The 23322-nt window shown below is 41.5% G+C and overlaps 1 non-coding gene across 1 annotated transcript; it reads left to right on the plus strand.

Annotated features, from left to right (window-relative positions):
- The first annotated feature begins 22060 nt into the window (after window positions 1-22060).
- Window positions 22061-22274, plus strand: LOC122424744. Its single transcript, XR_006264516.1, has one exon. It is a non-coding gene; the product is annotated as a small nucleolar RNA U3 (small nucleolar RNA).
- The last annotated feature ends 1048 nt before the right edge of the window (window positions 22275-23322 follow it).

Genomic DNA, 23322 nt, shown 5'->3' on the forward strand with positions numbered 1-23322 from the left:
ATCCCATGTGCTGAAGGCCTGGAGCACGTGCTCTGTAGCCCAGCTGAAAAGTCAGGGGCTGCCTCTTCTGGGCAGCTGATGGACTGAATTTACTCCAAACACAGCACTGAAGATTCAGGCATTAAACTCCAGGCTGTCACACCAAATACCCTAATGTGCTTTCCTAGCCCAAGAAAAGGAGCTTTTGGCTTCTTTCTGCATCACTGTAGATCTGTGAAAAGGGCTAGGGACCTAGTGTGAGGGGATGTTGGTCCTGGTGCCGGTTTAGTCTCATGCTGCCTGTGTGGCTTGCTCTCTTTCTGAGCCTCTTTTTCCTTTTTCCACACAGCTCCTCATATCCTTTGCAGCACTGGAAGTCTGTGATTCCATCAGTAATGTCTACAGTCATGAACTTCCTAGTTATACTTAGCACTCTGTCTGAATCTATAGTAGGACTCTCCAAAGTGGGGTAACAGAAGGAAATACTACAACTTTTTTCTTTTCTTTTTTATGGAGGGTGAGGTTTATTTTAGGGTAGGCTCAAATATTTTAAAACAATCATGCAACTATTGTATTTTTTAAATAAAAGTGCTTCTGTTTAAAGTCTTCTTAAAATATATTTTAAATATTTTTTTGATTAGGATCATTTTTTTAAGTTTCTATTGAATTTATTGTGATATTGCATCTGTTGTCTGTTTGGATTTTTTGGCCATGAGTCACGTGGGATCTTAGTTCCTCAACCAGGGATTGAACCTGCACCCTCTGCATTGGAAAGTGAAGGCTTAAACACTGGATCACTAGAGAAGTCCCTAAATTTATTTTTAATTGGAGGATAATTACTTTGCAATGTTGTATTGGTTTCTGCTGCATAGCGATGTGAATCAGCTGAACTTCCTTTTCTATTTATTTTAATCTCATTCTTTTTCAAATATCTAATGTCTACGTTAGTAAGTCATACACACACACACACACATATGCTTTTAAATAATAAAGAATATATTGGTAGCATGTGCTTTAAGGCTTTTTGCTTAAGAGAGGTAAGATCAAAAATCATAGTGACTACAGGGTGATAGAGGAGTTGCCATGAAGCTCTGGTTTTCGTGATCTTCCAGGAATGATTTATCAGAGCTTTAGAATGAGAGGTACAGGGAAGTAGTGGAGAGAGTGAGCCTGGATAACCACACTTGTTAGATGTTTGCCTCACCTCCCCACCTGTTGATTAGGACCAATGAAGTGCTACCTAACTTCCAAGTTTATAGAAAAGATTAAATACAATAATAAAGGTAAAAGTGTGCATATCAACACATACATGTGGCCTCTGAAAAAAACTGGTATAGACAATCTTATTTACAAAGCAAAAATAGAGACACAGACATAAAGAACAAACCAAGGGGGAAAGGGAGAGTGGGATGAATTGGGAGATTGGGACTGAGATATATACACATTTTTTTTACTTTTAAAAAATAACATAACCACATTTATTTAAGGATGTATTCCAATATCATATTATATACTATCAATACTATGTATAAAATAGATAACTAATGAGACCCTACTGTATAGCACAGGGGACCCTACTCAATGCTCTGGGTGACCTAAGTGGGATAGAGATCCAAAAAAGAGGGGACACATGTATACGGATAGTGGATTCACTTTGTTGTATGGTAGAGACTAGCACAACACAACTATACTCCAATAAAATTTTTTTAGAAAAAGTGTGCTCCCAATCCCTGACATGGAATGCCAGTCTACACAGATTTCATTTTTGGTGCTTAAAAGATGTGAGTTTTTTTTTTTTTTCCCTAGGAAATTCCTTTTATTGCCTTTCAGGACTTTATTGCTTCTCCTGTCTCACAGTTAAGCCTCCTTTAACAGATGCCAAAGCCGAGATCTAGGCGCAGTTAGGTACACAGTGCCAGGGGAATGGGAAAGTGATGCTGGGAAGAATCCTGCTGTCTCCCCAGCCCTCAGAGCACCTCACAGTCTCAGGGATTTGGGGCTCATCCAGGATTCAGGACAACACTCCAGGACAGTTAGGAAAGGGTGGCCCTGCAAAGGAGAAGCCGGCTATCTTTACCAGTCCCTCCAGGAAGGGATGGGCTGGATTTTCTGCCCCTTCCTTCAGAACCCATCGCCAAACTCAGTGACACTAGGAATTAACCTATTCCTGAAAGAAAGGCCAGGCTCTGCCACTATCTTGTTGGAGGCCTTGGAAAAATCCCTCAGCCTCTCTTGGCCTCAAGGTCCTCCTTTAAGAAGAGAGATGGGTCATGTCTGTGCTGCCAGCCTCCTAGGTTCGGTTCATGGGCCAAATGAAATGTTCTGCATAAAAATACTTCGTAAGAAATGAAAGGGATTGCAATTATGAAGCTTCCTGTTGGTCCAGTGAGTACCAATCCACGCTCATTTTTGTGTTTTCATACAAAAAAAAAAAAAAATCCACCACTGCTTTTTTTTTTGTAGGTTAAGGAAGGGGAGTGACTGGCGAGGCATTGAGCAATCTCATCAGCTCTGCGGGGTGGATGATTTAGCATCATCACCTGCCTTATCATTATCCTTGCCTTGCCTGCATCCTCAGCTTTTGACGAGATCAATTTCCGGCACAGGCAGAAAAGCCTGCGGCTGTGGTCAGGAACAATCAGCCACAGTGCTCCTCTCTCCTTGTTGATCCTTTCATTTCCTCCGGCCGACTCCTGCCGGGGACTGAGTTACTCTTTTTGGACTAATCATTTACAACAGTCCCGAGCACCCTGCCCCTCTCTGACTTTTGCTGTCCAGCTACTGCTCTGGATGGTAAGATTGCTAATTGGGGTGTGATCCCAGCCAAATGGCAAGAGAGATTCAAGAAGCCTGTTCTCTGGACCTTAAATATCCTGCCCACAACTTTACAGCTTAGGCAGCCATGGAGGAAGCATGACTCATACCCGGGAGGTGAGGCTGCAGCTCAGGGAAGGCCTCTGCAATGACATTTTTCACACTTTTAATAAACCGCTGTATTATTAGAACTCACCAAAGCTGAATTTAATGAAAGTCTTAGGCCCTTAGGCCTGAATTTTTCTTTTGTATTGCAAAATGAAACCAACTGGTCCATTCAAATGAACCCCAGCAAATGCATAGACTTTAATTAGATTTCTTTCATTCTTTTCCTTTTCTTTCTTTTTCTCTCCCTTTCGTCACTCTCTTATTTTCAAACGTTGCTGGTGATTACAATCTACTGGAAGAAACGGAATGTACAAGAGGAATAAGAAATAACAGATGGGAAACATGCGGATAAGTCACAAATTTCTCTACAGGCTTCTTTAAGGAAAGTTCCTGATGAGTGACACAAATTCATATGAGAAACTTTTAAAAAAGAGAATGAAAAGGGGAAAAATACAAGGTCCCCTCGACTGTATCAGAGACATATCTGATTTAAAATCCCATTTTAGGAAAGCTCCATCAGACCTGCTAAGCATCATTTCATAACAGGCTGTTCTGCGCACAACACTGGTGCCCTGCCACTCCCCACCCCCACCTCCCAACAAACAATCACTCCAGAAATGAGAAGACAAGTCCTTTATTTTTCAAAGTTTCTGAGGCTGAGCCTTTATGAACTACCTTGGGGGACGCGGGTAATGAAGCGCGCGGCTGGCCTTCAACTATTCAGAAGCTTGGGCGGCAGGAAATAGCTCTGCAGCAGCTTCCGTATTTGCAGGAGCCGCTGAAAAGACATCTTTTTTCCCCTTACAGCTACGTTCACAAACAAATGTGCTCTTGCCAACCCCCACCCCAAGGGGAGCATATTTACCCAATAGAGTGGGCCTTCAAATGCCTCCTTGTCCTCTATGGAGCCGGAGGCAGCTTCGTGGCCACCGTAGGGAGCGCGCCCTTCCAGAAGACTCGTCAGCAGTCCTCCGGGGCCCAGAGTCCCCACTGACTGGACTGCAAAGTCCCCCAAGAAGTCGGCGAGGGAAACTGTTTCAAAGGCTCTGCCTTCAGCGTCGAGGGCCAGGCGGTGGGAGCAGGACTGGGAAAGACTCCCCCACCCCCCCCAACCCCCGGCGCAGAACTGGCCTTTGTCTTCGCCAATTCCTCCTTTTGGGGGTCAGGCTCAGCTCCGATTCCTGCAGGGAAGTCCCTGCTTGGCATCAAGGCTGGCCTCAGGCATAAGATCCTAATTATTTGAATGGTATTTGTTTTCATAGCTCTCTCTCTCTTTTTTTAAATGTGTCCAGGTCGATGGCATTTTAATGCCTTATTAAATGCGGGTTTTACAGCAGTCTGTCTGTTCAGTCTCTGGGCCCATGCCTGTACTTTGTGTGGACGGATTTTATCTTTCCTGCTGGCAGAAAATATTTTCCGAATTCCCTATAAAAGTTTTCGAGATTTCCTAAGACAAATAGAGCTCCACCAGCTCTAAAATGACCTTGATGCAGTCGGAATTACATTCAGACACATGCTCTCTCCCCTGTTTACACAAAGAACTGAACTTCACTTGTACTCATTAACTGCCCTTATGAGTACACCAAATTTGCTCCACAAATGTGCTGGGGCATAAAAACACAAGTCTACCTGGGATGGCTCCCCAGAATCCCATCTTTTACTGGTTTCTTCCATCCTCTCAGATGGCCGCCTTGGCTTTGAAGGCGGCCTCAATAAAGCCTGTCCTGGACGAGGGGTTTACATAAGGAGGGTTTACGCACGGCTGAGGGGGGACGGCCAGCCGTGCAGCAGAAACATGGCTGCCGTGACGACCACAGAGCTGCCCAGGAGTGAACCAGCCCAGCCTTTTGTCTCCCTGCCAGGGCTTGCTGCTGTTGTTGTTCAGAAGGACGTTGGATGTAGCAAGTACTGAAATAAGCCATGAGTCTGGCAACTGAGTATTATGCAAAGAACCTAGAACAGACATGGGTTCAAATCTCCGTTCGGGCACAATGTAGCGTATGATCTTGGGCAAACAAAATGGGGGAAATGAGCTATATCTCTATTTGTCTATTTCTTTCCCAGGGTTATTGTGAGCACTGAAAAGAAGGGATGTATGTACATGTGTGTGCTCAGTTGTGTCCGACTCTTTGTGACCCCATGGACTGTAGCCCACCGGGTTCCTCTGTCCATGGGGTTTCCCAGGCAAGAATACTGGAGTGGGTTGCCATTTTCTCCTCCAGGGGGTCTTCCCGACCCAGGGATCGAACCTGCATTTTCATTGGCAGGGGGATTCTTCACTGCTGAGCTATCAGGTAACCCAAAAGGGATGTATTGGATTGGCCAAAAAGTTCATTCAAGTACCCTAACGAACTTTCTGGCCAGCGCGATATAGAAAACGTTGAGTGCCATGGCTGACTTGAGTGTTTGTAAACACTACTCTCTTGTGGTGATGGGGCTACCAGAGAGGGGCCTTAGGACTCGGGTAGGCAGAGCACTATTATTGTGTGCGCAGTACTCAGGCTTTGTTACAGGTCCTGAAAGTGGGAAGGGAAGAGAGACCTCAGGGATTGGATGCCCAACCCTGGGCCAAACACAGGGATTAAACACCCAATTCCATGACAAAAACGCAGAATTTAAATCCAGATTTAATTCCAAAGCCTGGTTCCACTATCCAGCTTGGGGAAATTAAATATGGAGAATTATGCTAGCAGCCTGCAACACAACCCAAGCCTGAATCAGCCAGATGGCACTTATTTTGCTTATGTGACGTTAAAACCCCTCTTCCAACACTAACTACTTAGTCACCAGGAAAGCTTCCTCTGAATTTCTATTTTGCTGGGTCATTTCTGAGCATTACTCTCTTGGTGGTGTATCACTACAAACGCCACTTTTGACATTTAAGACAAATGCCATGAAGATGAGTTAGTGGGATGCCCAGTCCATTCTGAGCATTTCCTGCTTATTCCGTGTCTTCTGGCATTAATCATGTCACAACCAAAGATGAAAGGTTGCTTGATGCCTGCAGTTGGAAAGGACAATAATCGGGGTCATGTTTACGCTTCTGTGATTAAAACCCATCATTTATTCAACTAAGACTTTCCACCTTCATGAAATCAGTGAATGCGGTCGATTTTAAGGAGTATATATTCCATCCTTTGAAATTCTATGTGATTCTTTTTCAACTCAGTTTAGTCTTTTGAAAAAATATTGCCTTTTCTGTTTTCTGTTCTCTTCTTGTTATGTATTTAATTATCTTAAACATGCTTTAAAATAATCTCTAGATGATAATTTTGTTATCTAAGATTCTTGGGGAGGAAGAGCTAATTCTGCTATTTATTGGGTCTACTGATGTTTCACGAGTTTTTTTTTTCTTCTGTTGTTTTATGATTTTTTAAGAACTCATCTTAAGCCAGGCTTTATCTCCTGTCAGATCCTTTCGAACATTTTGGGTTTTGCTTTGAAAGATTACCTTTTATGTTGATTTTTCAGCCTGGGATCTTAAACTATGCAGGAAGAATAAATTCAGACCTGAAATTGAAAGGAGGGAAAAACTTGTCTTGTGCTGGATGAAAGTTTTTAGGGTTTTATCTATTCCTAAGTCTCAGTATCAGCTTCTCTACTTTCCTGTCCTTGTATGTCAGTTAAAAGCTCAAGTCACTTATAGTGAAGCAGAACAAAACTGGAGAACTTATACTAAAAGGTAAGAAGAACTGTCATAAAACTAGAACAATTAAAGCAGTATGATACTGGTTCAAAGGTAGATTTCATAGACCAACAGAAGAGAGTCCAGAAACAGACCTACATACATATAATACCTGAATGATGAAAAACACGGCATTGCAGTAGAAAATAAAATGGTGCTCTGTCAATTGGATATCCTTGTAGAACAAAATGATACTTGACCCTTGACTCACACCATATAGAAAAATAAATTCCAGATGGATTGTGATCAAAATATGAAATAGTAAAATGGAAAGAAAAAAGCAGACATCCCAGTAGATAAATGGGCAAAATACTTGTACAGGGTCTTTGCAAAAAAAAAGGACATCCAGATTTCCAGGAAATATATGAAAAAATGCCCAACTTCAGTAGTGATAGGGAAAATGCAAATTATGACCATAATGCAATACTACTGTACTCCCATCAGAATGGCTAGAATGAAGAAGACAAGGGAATTCCCTGCCAGTCCCGTGGTTAGGACTGGACACTTTGACTGCTGTGGCCCAGCTTCAATCCCTGGTCAGGGAACTAAGATCCCACAAGCCATGCAGTATGGCCAAAAAAAGCGAAAATATCAACAACTCAGAGTGTTGGTAGAGTTTTCATACACAGCTGGTGAGAATATAAATTGGCATAACTGCTTTGGAAGAGTATTTGACAGTGTCTACTAAACTGTTTGTCAGTGTCCTATAATCATGTTTAGTAGGAATATGGGAACATACCTGATGACCAGTTTCCCTCTTAGGTATATATACAGAAAAGAAATGTGTGCGCGTGCTGATAAGAAGGTCTGTACAGAATGTTAACAGCAGCGCTATTCATTATATCTCAAAAGTGAAGACAGCCCAATGGCATCTGCAGTAGGAAAAATAAACAAGCGGTCATATATTCATACACTGGGTTACTACACAGTGATGGGTATGGATGAATTACAACTTACTGCAAGATTGTAGATATATCTTACAAACATAATGTTAAACAAAAGGTCAGACTTAAATGAGTATGTATTTAAAGTATATGGACATGCCAGGGCTTCACTGGTGGCTCAGATAGTAAAGAATCTGACTGCAATGTGTGAGACCCGTGTTCGATTCCTGAGGTGGGAAGATCCCCTTGAGAAGGGAATGGCAACCCACTCCAGTATTCTTGCCTGGAGAAATCCATGGACAGAGAAGCCTGGCAGGCTACAGTCTATGGGGTCCAAAGAGTTGGACACTACTGAGAGATTAACACTTTCCCTTTTCAATCATACGCATTAGTACATAAATAACACATTTTCATTATATGAAGTCCAGACAGGCACAACTAATTCGATGCTGTTGGAAGTTAGGATAGAGGCTTCTCTTGAAGACGTGGACAGTGATTGGATGGGATACAAGGGAGGTTTCTGAAGTGCCAGTAAAAAAGTGTGTTTCTTGGTGTGGGTACTAGTTTACGTGGGTGTGTTCACTTGTTAAAATACATCAAACTGTACAATTATGATTGTGCAAATTTCTGCTATGCAGGTTACACTTCAAAAAATTTTACTAAAAATGTTTATTAAAAAAAAATACAATTAATCATTTAAAAAGAGAAAAAAATTCCAGCCCCTGGGTTAGTAAGTTAGGTTTCTTACCCCCAGGTAATTCAAGCATCAACTTAGATAGCTCTTCATTCCTCTTACATTTTTCCTTTTTGAGGATTTTTCTTACGTTTTTGAAAGCTCAGCTATATACTTAAGTGAAAACTGCTATATAATTCTATTGAGGTGTAGTTGATGAGTAACACTGGATTAGTTTCAGGTGTACAAGTTAATGATTTGATACATGTATACACTGCAAAATGGTCACCACAATAAAGTTTAGTTAATATCCATCACCACATGTAGTTACACACTTTTTTGATGAGAACTTTTAAGATCCACTGTCTTAGCAGAAAGTTGCTACATTTTATCCATTTTGCAAAAGGTTTTTGAACAGAAGCATTTTCAGGTTATCTATGTCATGACATTGTCAAAATCAAAAGTCTTCTATGAAAAGATAATCAATTTCAGTAGTCATCAGGGAAATGCAAATGATAACCATAATACAATATTATTATACCCCTGTTTGTTTGAATTTCCTTAAGCATTTTTACTTCTCAAGTGACTCTGTTCTAACTGAAGCAGGGAATCCAGGCTCAGTCAACTGTGAGATAAAAGACTAGTGGTTTAGAAGACACTTTTTTTCATATTCTTTTTAAAAAATTTTTTTATTGGAGTATAGTTGATTTACAATATAGTTTTAGTTTCCAATGTACAGCAAAGTAGATCAGCTATACATATACATATATCCACTCTTTTTAAAATTATTTTCCCATATAGGCCATTACAGAGTATTGTATAGAGTTTCTTGTGCTATACAGTAGGTTTTTATTATTTATCTATTTTATATATGTCTGTGTCCTCAGTCCTTCAGTAGTACCTGACTATTTGGGACCCCATAGACTGTAACCTGCCAGGCTCCTCTGTCCATGGGATTTCCCAGGCAAGAATACTGGAGTGGGTTGCCATTTCCTATTCCAGGGGCTCTTCCTGACCCAGGGATTGAACCTGCGTCTCTTGTATCTCCTGCACAGGCAGGCAGATTCTTTACCACTGCACCACCTGGGAAGCCCCATTTTATATATAGTAGTATGCATAAATATATATGCACATATATAGTCAAAGCTATCCATACACAGTCATGTATGGATATGAGAGTTGGTCTATAAAGAAGGCTGAGCACCGAAGAATTGATGCTTTTGAACTGTGGTGCTGGAGAAGACTCTTGAGAGTCCCTTGGACTGCAAGGAGATCCAACCCATCCATCCTAAAGGAAATCAGTCCTGAATATTCATTGGAAGGACTGATGCTGAAGCTGAAACTCCAGTACTTTGGCCACCTGATGTGAAGAACTGACTCATTGGAAAAGACCTTGATGCTGGGAAAGATTGAAGGCAGGAGGAGAAGGGGACGGCAGAGGACGAGATGGTTGGATGGTCTCACCGACTCGATGGACATGAGTTTGAGTAAGCTCTGGGAGTTGTTGTTGGACAGGGAAGCCTGGTGTGCTGCAGTCCATGGGGTCTCAAAGAGTCGGACACGACTGAAGGACTGAACTGAGCTGATGCGTATGTTAATCCTAATCTTCCAGTTAATCTCTCCCCCATCATCTCCTGGTAACCATAAATTTGTTTTCTACATCTGTAACTCTATTTCTGTTTTGTAGATAAATTCACTTGTGTCATATTTTAGAATTCCACGTAGAAGTGAGCATATGATGTTTGTCTTTCTCCGTCTGACTTATGTCATTGAGAATGACAATCTTTAGGTTAAGTTAAATGATTCTTCATATATCACCCTGGATTCACCTGGATCCCCCACCTCCAGTTTTATTGAGAAATAATTGACATACAGTTCACCACTATGTAAGTTGAAGGCGCACAGCTTGACGGTTCAATGTACATTAACTGTGAAATAATTTCCACAATAGGTTCAGCTAACATTCATCTTCTCATATAGTTACAATTAAAAAGAAAAGAAAGAAAAAAGAAGAAAGGAAAAGCTTTTCTCCTTGTGATGAACTCTTAGGGTTTACTCTCAGCAAATTTACAGCAATGTTAGCTCTAGTCATCAGGTTATACATTACACTGTAGTACTTATAACAGGAAATTTGTAACTTTGAGCCACCTTTACCCAAATTCTGCCTCCCCTGACCTCCGCTTCTGATAAACACAAGTCAGTCTGGTCTCTTTTTCTATGAGTTTGCCCCCTCCCCAACCTGATCCGGGGCAACTGGCTAGAGCTGGTGGGTGGTGAGGGCGTTGCTTGGATGATGGGGAAAAGCAGGCAGTGTGGACTTCCAGGTGGGAGACCAAGAGTTCTGCTTAGAGTTAACTGCGGTTTGAGATGTTAGAAAATACCCAGGTCAAGAGGTGGAATGGCAGTCCAGCATATAGGTACTGAGCTGGAAGATGAGTCCAAGCCAGAGATTTAGTGGTAAGGCCTTGAAAGTGAATGGTGTCCCTTGGGCAAGGCTGCATGCGTGAAGGACAAGCTATAAATAAATAAATAAATTTTTTAAAAATTATTTTTAAAAAAGACTTCAGTGCAGCACATGGTGGTTAAAGTTCATCAATTTGGCATAAGAGGAACAATGTATGCACTTAAGTTTTAAGTGGCCACCAAAACTACCCAACCTTCAGTGATTTGCAAGGAATACTCTTATAAAGCATGCGTGGCATGGACTTCCCTGGTCCTCCAGTGGTCAAGACTCTGTGCTTCCACTGCAGGGTGTGAGGGCCCGATCCAACGTCAGGGAACCAAGATCCCATATTGTGCTTAACTTTCTAGAAGATTTCAGATGAGAAGCAGAAGAGAGGCAGGTCCTGTGGTCTAGGAGTGTGCGATTTAACTGGGGACTCAGAACTAGCACATATGCAGCAACAGCAAAAGTGTGGGGTGTAATTACCTCCCATTACATGAACCATCGGAGAAAGCAATGGCACCCCACTCCAGTACTCTTGCCTGGAAAATCCCATGGATGGAGGAGCCTGGTAGGCTGCAGTCCATGGGGTCGCTAAGAGTCCGCGAGACTGAGCGACTTCACTTTCACTTTTCACTCTCATGCATTGGAGAAGGAAATGGCAATCCACTCCAGTGTTCTTGCCTGGAGAATCCCAGGGACCGGGGAGCCTGGTGGGCTGCCGTCTATGGGGTCACACAGAGTCGGACACGACTAAAGTGACTTAGCAGCAGCAGCAGCAACATGAACCATAAGAAAGAAGTTACTTGAACTTCCTTCTTCTGATCTTTATTTTTGTTTTTATTATGCATAGTGCTAGTGGTAAAGAAATCTGCCTGCCAGTTCAGGAGCCGTTAGAGACATGGGTTCACTCCCTGGGTGGAGAAGATCCCCTAGAGGAGGACAAGGCAATGCACTCCAGTATTCTTGCCTGGAGAACCCCACGGAAAGAAGAACCTGGCAGGCTACAGTCCACAGGGTGGCACAGAGTTGGACATGACTGAAGCGACGTAGCACAAGCATATTTACTTTAATACTTTCCCATTATATTTTCTAAGTGGTTGTATCTGAGAAATAGGAGGAAAACAGCTTTTACTTTGTAAATAGGTACTTTTACTCTCTTGGTTTTAGTAGTTTTTGTTTGGTCCTCTTGGTTTTTCTAATTAGACAATCTTATCATTTGCAAACATTGATCATTTTGCGACCTTCCGCTCCCTTCCTTCCTCTCTGTTAATATCTTGTCATTGGATAGAATTTACTTTGACAACCATGATAAGTGGAGGGATAGTGGACCTTCTTGTCTTGACCCTGACATCTATTGAAATCCTCCTAGGGTTTTATCCTTATGTTTTCTTTTCTTTCTTTTTTCCTTATGTTTTCTTTCATTATATATTTGACTATTGCATCTGTTCCCATTTGCTCTAGTCTCTCCAGGAGCATCATGTATCTACTGAGTTCTACATCTGTCATGTTCTCTCTCGTGTTTTCTCTTTTCCTAGAATAATGCTTGACTTCTCTTTTGGTTCAACCAGTGCCCTGTACCACAGTGATTCCCAAGTCAAGAGATAAATTACTTCTCTCTTGAGGACCAACACCTGCATACCTATTGCCATTTGGGTGTTGTTATCTGAGACCAGAATATTTATCTGCATTGTTATCTGATGTGATTGTTATGGACATCTAGTGGTAAAGAATCTGCAATGGGGAAGAGCTGGGCTCAGTCCTTGGATTGGGAAGATCCCCTGGAGAAAGGAATGAGCACCTAACACACACATGGATACCTGAAGCTTGACATGCTCAAAATTGAACTCTTTCCCCCACACAAAAAGTTCCTCCTCCTGTGTGCCCTACGCAGAGGCTGATGACTCACCTAAGCTGGAAAACTTGGAGTAAAGTCATCTCCTTCCTTTTCCTCCCCTTTCCTTTTCACATACAATGGAAATGCAGATGGTTCTGTTAAATAAGGCCAAAAGAGTGAAATAGCAAAATCAGAGCCCCTCGTATGCAAGATGCTATGATGTGTGAAAGATATGGTCCTCACATTTGTAGTGATGGAAAATGATGCTATTTAAAAAACACCTGATTGCAGCTCCTTCTACTATAAGGAAGTTGCCAAATTGATTTTCAGGGTACATAACATTACTGTTTAGGAAAACACTTTGACGGAACTTTTTGGCTGAGAAAGGATTAGCCTAGATGTGCTCAACACAGAGAGAGCTGAGTTTCTCTGTGAAAGAAAGAGAGATTTGAATTTCTATAGAACATCAGAGCGAAAGAGATGGTGTGGGACCACAAGATAGAGAAGTCTGGAGATATGAAGAGGGAAAAGAGAGCCTAAGAAGACGCAAGAAATGGGAACCGAAGAAGAGAAAATTCCTTTCTCTCTGGGAAAAATTCTCTGTAATGGGGATGGCCTGGGGACTGTGGGATGGCCTGGGGACTGTGGGATGGCCTGGGGACTGTGGGACAGGGATGTTCACTTCTGAGTTGTGTGCTGTGCTGTTGTTAGCCTGTCTATGTCCCCAGTGAAAACATGCTATCCATAACAGCTTGGAATAAGTGGTCTGCAGGAAGCCAAGCGTGAGGGCAGTAAAAAGAAGTGAAGCTTTCTCCACACCACTCCGATTGAGGCAGGGTGGCTGGTAGATGCAATGAGTGGAAGAAGAACAATTCAAGATTTACCCTTGAAATGAACCCCCCACCCCTTTCTTCAGGATCTCAGAAGAAAGTGATCTTTGAAACAGGGCAGGCAGACACTTAGGCTGCACTCACAATCTAGAAGGGAAGATAACACAAGTAAAATCATAACTATGATAGAAAGCAGTGTAAAATTCATGCCATCAGAGTGGTATGTACAAAGAACAGAATTGGAAAACAGAAACGTTGAAAATCATCATATCAAAGGAGAGCTTTGATATTAATGAAAGTAGAATGAGATGGAACTATCTGAATATATACAGAATAAAATCACCGTACATACCAACGATACACAGATAAATATGCTACGCGTTACTTTAAGCTGTAGCAATGATTTCTGCAATAGTCAATATAAGAGCACATGAAAAGTTTTTAATTAGTTATTTATTTTTGGCTGTCCTGGGTCTTGGTTTCTGTGTGTGGGCTTTCCCTAGTTGCGGCAAGCCGGGGCTACTCTTCATTGCAGTGCACGGGCTTCTCATTGCAGTGGTTTCTCTTGTTTTGGATCACCAGCTCTAGAGCAGGGGCTCAGCAGTTGTGCCGCATGAGCTTTGCTGCCCCATGGCACATGGAATCTTCCCGGACCAGGGGTTGAACCCATGTCCCCTACATTAGTGGAAGCAAACTCTCTTCCACTGGACCTCCAGGGACGTCCAAGAGCACGTTTTTAAAAGTAAAATATAACACTCAACATATGTTGACTAGATGAATGAATGAATGAAGAATTTGTTGAAGTAATTCAGAATGGGAAAGTGATGAGTGAAACAGGGCAACTGATCAAGCAGGAAAGATTGTAAAATAAAGGAATGAATGGCTTACAAAAAGTATCTGAGATTCTGGGCTGGTACATTTACTAAAAAGTAAACTTGACTGAAGGAAAAATGAGCAGCATATATGCTAGGTCAACTCATTACCATGATTACAAATGCTGGTGCCAGCTAGAGCAGGGTCAACTAATGAAAAGACTGACCAGGGAGAAAGGTCTTAGAAAACTTCCTAAATTTTATGATAAAAAGTAGTAAAGATGGAATTGAAAGCTTTTAATTGGAACACTAATGCAACTGCTTCTGAATCATTCTGATCATAACTGGAGATAGAGAGAGAGGACAGACAAAATATGAATGAAAGTCTATGTGGCATTTGTAAATGAACTTTGAGACTACTAAAATGAAAATCAGACTGTCCAACTGTACTTTGTTGTAAGTGGTCTTCCCTAAGATTTTGTGCTTTTTTTTTTTTTTAGATTTTGTGCTTATAAAAATAAAACGGGCTTTTCATTTGGCAAATGTATGAAACGTGGTGAGTGTGTTGAGTTGGAATGGTTAAGTGGTGCTAATATTCCCAAGCATTTAAAAAATGAGAGAAAAATATCAGAAGTCCCAGCCAACAATTACTTGTCTACTCTAGTTTTAACATGGGCCAAATGTACAGGTGCAAGTTTGGGGAGACTTGTGGAGGAAAGGTTTTTGGTCCAAGATCAAAGATGAGCTGAACAGGCTATCTGCCGTCAAAGGACTAGCCTTCCTAACGTGAAGGGAACACATATTTTTGGGAGCTGTGTGTCATGGAGGCACTTGATCTCAGCTTGCTGGGTCTCACAAGGGAGTGAGCCAAGTGCAGTTGTCTTCATGTAACAGACAAGACTGAGGGTTTGAGAGCTTACACGTGGATAAGGATTGGAACTTGGTTTAGATGTCAGGTTTGTTAGCTCTATGTTGCCACATCACCGCCAACCCTAAGGAAGGGTAAGGATTCCTTTTTATAATTTCTTACTGACTTAAAACAGAAAAATCTTTCTGAGACTCGGATGGTTGTTTGACACTAAGCAGAATTCCACCCAAACAGGTGAAAGTTATCAGCAAAAGCCAGTACCTTTTTGAGACCCTCTAGAGACAGGCTCCTGCTTTGAAAAAAAAAAAAAAAAATGTGTAAAATAAACCGAATCAACTCCAGATCCATCCCAACCAATACTACCCAAGAGGGACTAGCAGAGCCATTTATGAAGGGTGAACTAAATTCCAGCTTATTTTTCCTCCTGTGAGAAGCAATCATGTAAGAAAAGAACAAAGATAGTAATAACAAACTGTATTAAAACTTCCGCTTATCAAAAGTCAGCATAAATCAGGGAAAAGACAAGTCAGTAACATATTTGCAACACATCAAGTGACATAGAAAGAATTTCTCCCAATTAATAAGAAAAAGATAAACAACTGCATAGAAAAACCAGTTCACAGAAGAACAAACATAATTGACGGGTAAATATATCCATCATGTTGAATGAATAAAGTAAATTGTGGAAGAAAGATACAGTATGACACCATTTTATGAAGCTCAAAAGATGCTTCACCTCATTGAAAATCAGGGAAATGCAAATTAAAGTCAAAAGGGGTAACATTTCACATTCAAAACTTGAAATGTCAAAAAACGCCAAGAATTTAAAGGGATGTGGAGTGAGTGGGACAAATACACACTGCTAGAGGTTGTATATAAACATTTGGAAGATAATTTGACATTTTTAGGGGATGTTGAAGATGTGCAAACTTTATGAGCTGCCAGGAATAAGTTTCTAAGGAAATTCTCATCATGTTCCCCAAGCTGCAGGTATAATAAGGTTCAAAGCAGAATTGTTTGCAATAGCAAACCATTGGAATCAACCAAAACATCTAAGAGGACAATGGTTAGATATATTTTAGTATGGTCAAACCATGGAATATTATACAGCACTGAAAATTAATTTAACCATATATATCAACATGGGTGAATATTGCAAGCATGTTGAATGAGTAAATTGTGGAAGAAAGATACAGTATGACACAATTTTTATGAAGCTCAAAAGGAAAAATTGAGAGTATACTTTAGAGATATGTACTCAAATAGCTGAGCCACATGCTAGAGAAAAGTCAAGGAGTAATAAACATGACAGCTAGGATATGGTAACCTCCAGGGAAGAGGGAAAAGAATCTGAAATGGGGGAGGAGCATACAGGAGTCATTGGGCGTATGGATGGTGTTCTTTTCATAGCCTTGTTTTGAGCACGTGAATGTGTGCTAAGTCATTTCAGTCGTGTCCGATTCTTTGTGAATCTATGGACTGTAGCCCACCAGGCTCCTCTGTCCATGGGATTCTCCAGGCAAGAATTCTGGAGTGTTTTGAGTACATCAGCATTTACCTTATTCTTCTGCCTAATACATACTTTATATGCATTCTGTTAAATGCACAATTTAAAAATATAAAGAAAGTATTAAGGGCTTAGAAACACATTCATTTTAATAAGAATCTCACTAACTTCCCTTCCTTAATCAGTATTCACCAAACACTTTTGCTTTGCTTTAATGACTCCCTTAGGAATGGAATTTGCAGTGGATAAAAGGATTAGACAGCAGTAGGTAAAATTGTTAACTGTTGGTCGATCTGCAGTTTGCTTTTGACATCTCAGAAGTAAAAGTTAAACTTCAGGTTTCCCTGACCCCTAAATGGTCCCCAGACATCTCAGTGATGACTCCATTAATGAAGAAGATGTTTCCAAAAAATCCCTTTGTTGATAGAAAAACCTGCTTCCAGAGAGAGAAATCATGTTGGCAGCTTGGGATTGGGGCTCAGAGTCATGAATTCCTCTCTTGGTTCCCCATCCAGGCCCCACAGCCAGACCTTCCCTCGCTCTCCCCTGAGATAAGCCTTGGCTCCCCAAGTCTCTCAGAATGTTTGGGAAGCAGGGCAACCTCCTGCCCGGGGATGGGTGGTCCCACACAGTGGCTGCCCTGCTCCTACCCTGCCCTTCCTCCAACTGTGACATATGCCTCGGCTACTGCTGTTCCTCCTCTTTCTTAGCTGCCCCAAAATCTCTGCACTTGAGCAGACCAGCCTCATCTTCTTCTTTAGTATTTTTTAAATATTTATTTGGCTGTGTCCGGTCTTAGCTGTGGTGTGGGATCCTCACTGTGTCATGGGAGATCTTTCGTTGTGGTGCAGACTCTCAAGTTGCGGTGCGTGGGCTCAGCGGTTGTGGCACATGGGCCTAGTTGCTCCATGTCATGCAGGCCCCTAGTTCCCTGTCCAGGGATCGAACCCCCATCCCCTGCATTTCAAGGCAGACTCTCAACCACTGGACCACCAGGGAAGTCCCTAATATTTATATTTATTTAGTTTTATTTATTTGGCTGTGTTGGGTCTTCATTGTGGCATGGAGGATCTTCGGTTGCAGAACTGGGATCTAGTTTATGAATCAGGGATCGAACCCGGGACCTCTGTGTTGGGAGTGGGGGAGTCCTAGCCACTGGATCACCAGGGAAGTCCCAAGACCAGCCTCTCCTAACTTCCTTCAGAGCAAGCTGACTGTAACAAGGAGCTGGGCTGCCTGAGCATCACTTACAGAGTTGAGTCATCTGATTCAAGCTCTCACAAGTCTCGGAGACCCCTGTCATAACCATAGAATTATTAACTCCTAGTCACTTGTCTGGTTTATCAAGCATTGGAGTTTATAACATCACACTTAGGAGCTTTCTTTTGGGAATTTATTTTTCAATTTACCTAATATTTTGAAAGTCTTCATAGCTTCAGTAGCCAGTGAGGGGTATTAGGGAAAGAACAGAATGGGTGGACATATTTTTTTAGTATTTATTGACATTTTTCTTTGACTGTGCCACATCTTAGATGCAGCATGTGGGATCTTCATTGCAGCATTTGATATCTTTTCTTTTTTTAGTTGCAGCATTCAAACTTAGTTGCACCATGTGGGATCCAGTTCCCTGGCTAGGGATTGAACTCAGGCCCTCTGCATTGGGACTTTGGAAGCTCAGCTGCTGGACTATCAGGGAAGTCCCTGGAAATCTTAAAATGAAGAGGTTAGAAGACTTTTCAGTAATGACTACCCATATACTTTCCTGAGTTACCATTAAGTTTCTCCTGATAAAAGTCAGTCTGTTATATGTCAGACCCTGATGCTGGGGAAGATGGAGGGCAGGAGGAGAAGGGGGTGATAGAGGATGAAAGGGTTGGATGGCATCACCAACCCAATGGATATGAGTTTGAGAAAACTCTGAGAGATGGTGAAGGACAGGGAAGCCTGGTGTGCTGCAGACCATGAGATTGCAAAGAGTTGGACACGACTGAGCGACTGAACACAAAATATGTCAGATTGTGTTGACATATTTCTGTTTGTACCAAACCTTCAAGGGAAGTCTAAGTTGAGGTGTAAATACATACCAGTCAAGAATCCAATAACCTGTAAAAATCGGAATCAATCACTGACTCCAACCCCCTACAAAGCTGCTCAGTAGGAAATTCAAATGCCTTTTAGGACGAGAACAGCGCCATCCCCTGGTGGTGAGGGGCAGTGAAGGTCACATGACATTTTACTCGAACTATGCAATCACCTTCGATTCCACTCGCTTCCACTGTCCTCATGCACTGTGTGGAGAATCTGTATTTCTGGTGGGACAATGTTATCTTCTCAAAACAGATTTCTCACATGTTTATAGAAGCAGGCTTTTGCTGCATAGAAGACAACAGCTTAGAAACTCCTTTTTCCCAGATGAAGTTTTGGGGGTATTTCTAGAAGTCCCCCAAATGTCTAAAACTAGAAATGTCTTTACTTTCGCACACACAGGAACAGCTAAGAGACGGGTTGCCAAACTCCAGCCCAGAGTGAATTTTTATGACTTGAGCTGTAAGCCTATGAAATTAGGGGTTTAAAATGGAAACGCTGACACAATCTTTGCATTTCGTAGAAGGTTGAGTGCTGGTAGGGGGAAGCGCCATTCTCTTGCGCTGCTGGCCTCTGCGGTGCTAGGAAACTTCCCGTCCGGCTTTCTTTACTTTGGGGCCTCTTGTTTTCCTCTCTGATCTCTCAAACCTCCCTCCGGCCCAGCTCCGAAAGGCAGCTAAGATGCAGGCCCATCTGGAGATGTTCAGTGTGGGGACTGGACCAGCTGCAGAGCCCAGCCTGTGGAAGCCTTACTGGCTTCAAAGCTCTCTGGTGCCGCCTTGGACTGCTGGCTTCCAGGCCCTCCAAGCCTCAAATGTCCCAAGAGGCCCTGAGTTCATCAAGCTGTTGTCCTGGGGCCAGCCACTGCCTTCCTGTGAATCCTTCTCTTGATGCAGAAAGGTACCATTCCTGAAGCTTCCAGGGCTCCCTCTGATCTACCGATGGCTTTTGGCTGGTGCTGAGTTTACATCCTCCTGAAAGAAAACCTCTATCAGAATCTTTTTCCTTCATGGGAGCAAGAGGGAATCCTCATCACCTTATGGGTTCACTGCTTAAAAGACTGATTTTATACTTTTTAAAAGTCTCACTAGGGCTTCCCTGGTGGTTCAGATGGTAAAGAATCTGCCTGCAGTGTGGGGGACCCAGGTTCAATCCCTGGGTTGGGAAGATTCCCTGGAGAAGGGAAAGGCTGCCCACTCCAGTATTCTTGCCTGGGAAATCCCATGGACAGAGGAGCCTGCTGGGCTACAGCCCATGGGTTACAAAAAGTCAGACATGACTGAGTGACTAACACTTTCACTTAGGACTTACTATTTAAAGAAAGCATATAGCATCTCTTTATCACTGAGGACCTCAGAAACTACCTTGGACAGGTGCAATCAAGGCTTAAATGAGGGTGTAAATTTTTAAAAGGAATTAAATCAGTTGTCTAACTTAATTCCTTTTTCTTTTACACTTTCTCCAATTTTAGTTTTAGTGATTTTCTTGTCCTCAGAGACTGTTTTATAAAACCTTCTTTTCTGTGATCAGAATTAAATGAGAGAATAATACAGTAAAACAACACAAAAACAAAGGAAGCAAGTAGGAAATTTTGCATAACTCAGTAAGATATCCTTAGATAGTTGGTGTTCTCGTATCCATGGGCCTGAAATATTTAGACAGAACTCTAGTTTGCCACAGCCAGAAAGGAAAGTGTGGTATGACAGAGGATATCATTTCTTCTGCACAGCGAAGACTTCTCAAGTTGTTCCAACCTAGAAACTAGTCTCACTCTTGAAAGAAGAGACAGAGAGAGACGGTGCAGACAAGTGAGTGAGAGCAAGAGATATCGAAGCTGCGTGAGATAAGGAGTGGACGGCGGTGGCATGCCTTCTGCGGGGAGCACAGTCAAAGAAAATCAGCCTTCACGTGTGAGAGCTTTCAGTGGTTCTGCTCAGGAACAGATGCGGAAGAGCTTTTGCTAGTGCTATGGAAGCACAGTTCAAAAGGACTGTAATTAAAGACTAAACTTTGAGCCACTGCAGACAGAAAAGCTGAAAATTCTCTGCAATTAGTTAAAAGCATTTGGATAAGGTCGAAAAGTGGGGACTACAGACAGCATGGGACACAGAAGACGGGCAGACACTGTACTGCCAGACAAGGGAAAACAAGGGTCTGAACTGGACCAAGAGAAAACCATTCCCCCAGTACTTAACGTTAGAAATGTATTATTGATTACGACAGTTGTATTTATACTTATGTTTAAATTAACTATTTGATAAAATACAGTTTACTCTGTAATATATAGTTATTCTCCAAAGATCCTTTCAAAAATCTTTATGAAGACCTGAGTTCAAACAGACAAAACTCTTTAACTATTTTTTTTTTTTTTTTTGGCCACAGCATGTGGGATCTTAGTGCTGAATCCATGAGACTGAATCCATGCCCCCTGCACTGGGAAAGAGGAGTCTTAACCACTGGACCACCAAGGAAGTCCCCACACCTTTTAATATTGATGCTACTCAAACCAATCAGATTCCAGCTCACATGACCATCAGGATCTTATGTGGAAAATTAACAGAGAGGATAGCTCAGAACAGTGCATGATTAAGAATGCAGCAGGCTTCCCCGGTCTCAGCAGTAGAGAACCCGCCTGCAGTGCAGGAAATGCAGGAGATGCAGGTTCGACCCCTGAGTGGGGAAGACCCCCTGAAGCAGGGCATGGAGACCCAATCCAGTATTCTTGCCTGGAGAATCCCAGAGGAGCCTGGTGGGCTACAGTCCACATAGTCGCAAAGAGTTGGGACATGAGTGAGCGACTGAGCACCCACACACACACGCATACTATGTGTCTAGGACTCCATTATCTACTGTATATCTATCTGTATCTATATATATATCTTCATTTAATCACTGTAATTCTACCATACAGATTTCATTTTCTCTATTTTAAAGTTGATAAATCTGAGGTTCAGCAAAATCAAGTAACTTGCCCAAGGTCATATAACTAACAAGTATGGGAGTTAAATATTCAGATTTGAGTTTCCCAAACTCAGATTATTTTCCTTGTACAGCTATTTTCTGAAAAGGTTTCTGGATAACCAAGATTGGGGTTACAAAGTATAAGCCCAAAGTAGGTGATCATGTATTTTACTCACATAAGGAATATAAAACCCTCTTGCAGAACTCGGTTGCTCTTGTTTTATACATAATTCAAAGTCGTGGTTGCCTGGTTTCCAAGTCCAGAGCTGATCAGATAGAAATGACAGGTTAAAAGAGGAAGAAAAATTTCTGTGAGCAAGTACTATGATTACAAGGAGAAGAGATAAAAGACATCTTGATGGCAAGACCACATTAAAAAGCAGATATAAGATTGGTTGCAGCCATTATGGAGAACAGTATGGAGGTTCCTTAAGAAACTAAAAGGAGAGCTTACCATATGATCTAATCCCATTCCTGGGCATATATCCAGAAAAGACAAAATCTCTAATTTGAAAAGATGCATGCACCTCATGTTCATAGCAGCACTACTGACAAGAGTTAAGACACAGAAATAAAGACTATACTTTCAGGGATCATTTCTATAGTTTGTTACTAGAGAAGTTTCTCTGATTGTGTAGAGCACCCGAAACCATGAGGAAGAGATGCAGTGTTCTCTCCTGAGCGTGAAGCTGGTCTTTGGTGTTGCTTTTGCAGCTGCTATTGGCCATTGATGATCGTTCTTCTCTTCCTTTGGAAGAGTAAGAGGGAGGGAACACCATCTGAGGGGGAAAGAAAAAAAAAAAAGACACAGAAATAACCTATATGTCCACTGACAGATAAATGGATAAAGAAGATATGCTATATATGTGTATATATGTATGTGTGTGTGTGTATGAATTATATATAATGGAGTATTACTTAGCCATGAAAAAGAATTTTAAAAAGCAACATGGAATGACCTAGAGATTATCATGCTAAGTTAAGTCAGACAGAAAAACAAATATCACATGATATCACTTATATGTGTAGTCTTTAAAAAATACAAAGGAACTTATTTACAAAGCAGAAATAGACTCACAGACATAGAAAATAAGCTTATGATTACCAAAGGGGAAAGGGGAGGGGAGAGATAAATTAGGAGTTTGGGGTTAACAGATACATATTACTATATGTAAGGTAGATAAATAAGAACCTACTATATAGCACAAGGAACTATAGTCAATACCTTAACCTATAGTGGAAAAGAATCTGAAATATATATATATACATACATATGTATGTATGTGTAACTGAATCGCTTTGCTATACACCTGAAACTAACAAAATACTGTAAATCAAAGATACTTCAATTTTTTTAAAAAAAGCAGATATAAGAATAGAAGCATTAATACGAATAAAAGCTTCCCATGAAATGATGACAACACTAAACTGCTATTGTTTAAACAAAATCTACTACGTGCCAGGCTCTGTACTAGATGCAGTGACTTTTAAAACTCAAAGCATTTCCACTTTTATTTGTTCACAGTGGGACTCTGCATAAGATATCATTTGCAAAAAGAACTGTGGGGTGAGAAATACTTAAAACCACTGCATTATATTACTTAATCCTCAAATCAGCCACTGTTAAGTTTCATTCTACCACTCTAATTTTATAAATGTGAAAGTAGAGCTCAAAAACATCAAGAAATGTGCCCAAGGTCACATAGCTCTGAAGAGCAGGAGCCAGTATTTAAACGCAGGTTTGCAGACTTTAGAGCCTGTGCTTTTTCCACTGTTAATGCTGCCTCCACGTCCATAGGCCTGGCTCTGAGTCACAAAAAGAAGTTTAACTTATAA

The sequence above is a fragment of the Cervus canadensis genome, chromosome 1 (assembly GCF_019320065.1).
Source record: "Cervus canadensis isolate Bull #8, Minnesota chromosome 1, ASM1932006v1, whole genome shotgun sequence".
In the NCBI taxonomy this organism is placed as follows: Eukaryota; Metazoa; Chordata; class Mammalia; order Artiodactyla; family Cervidae; genus Cervus; species Cervus canadensis.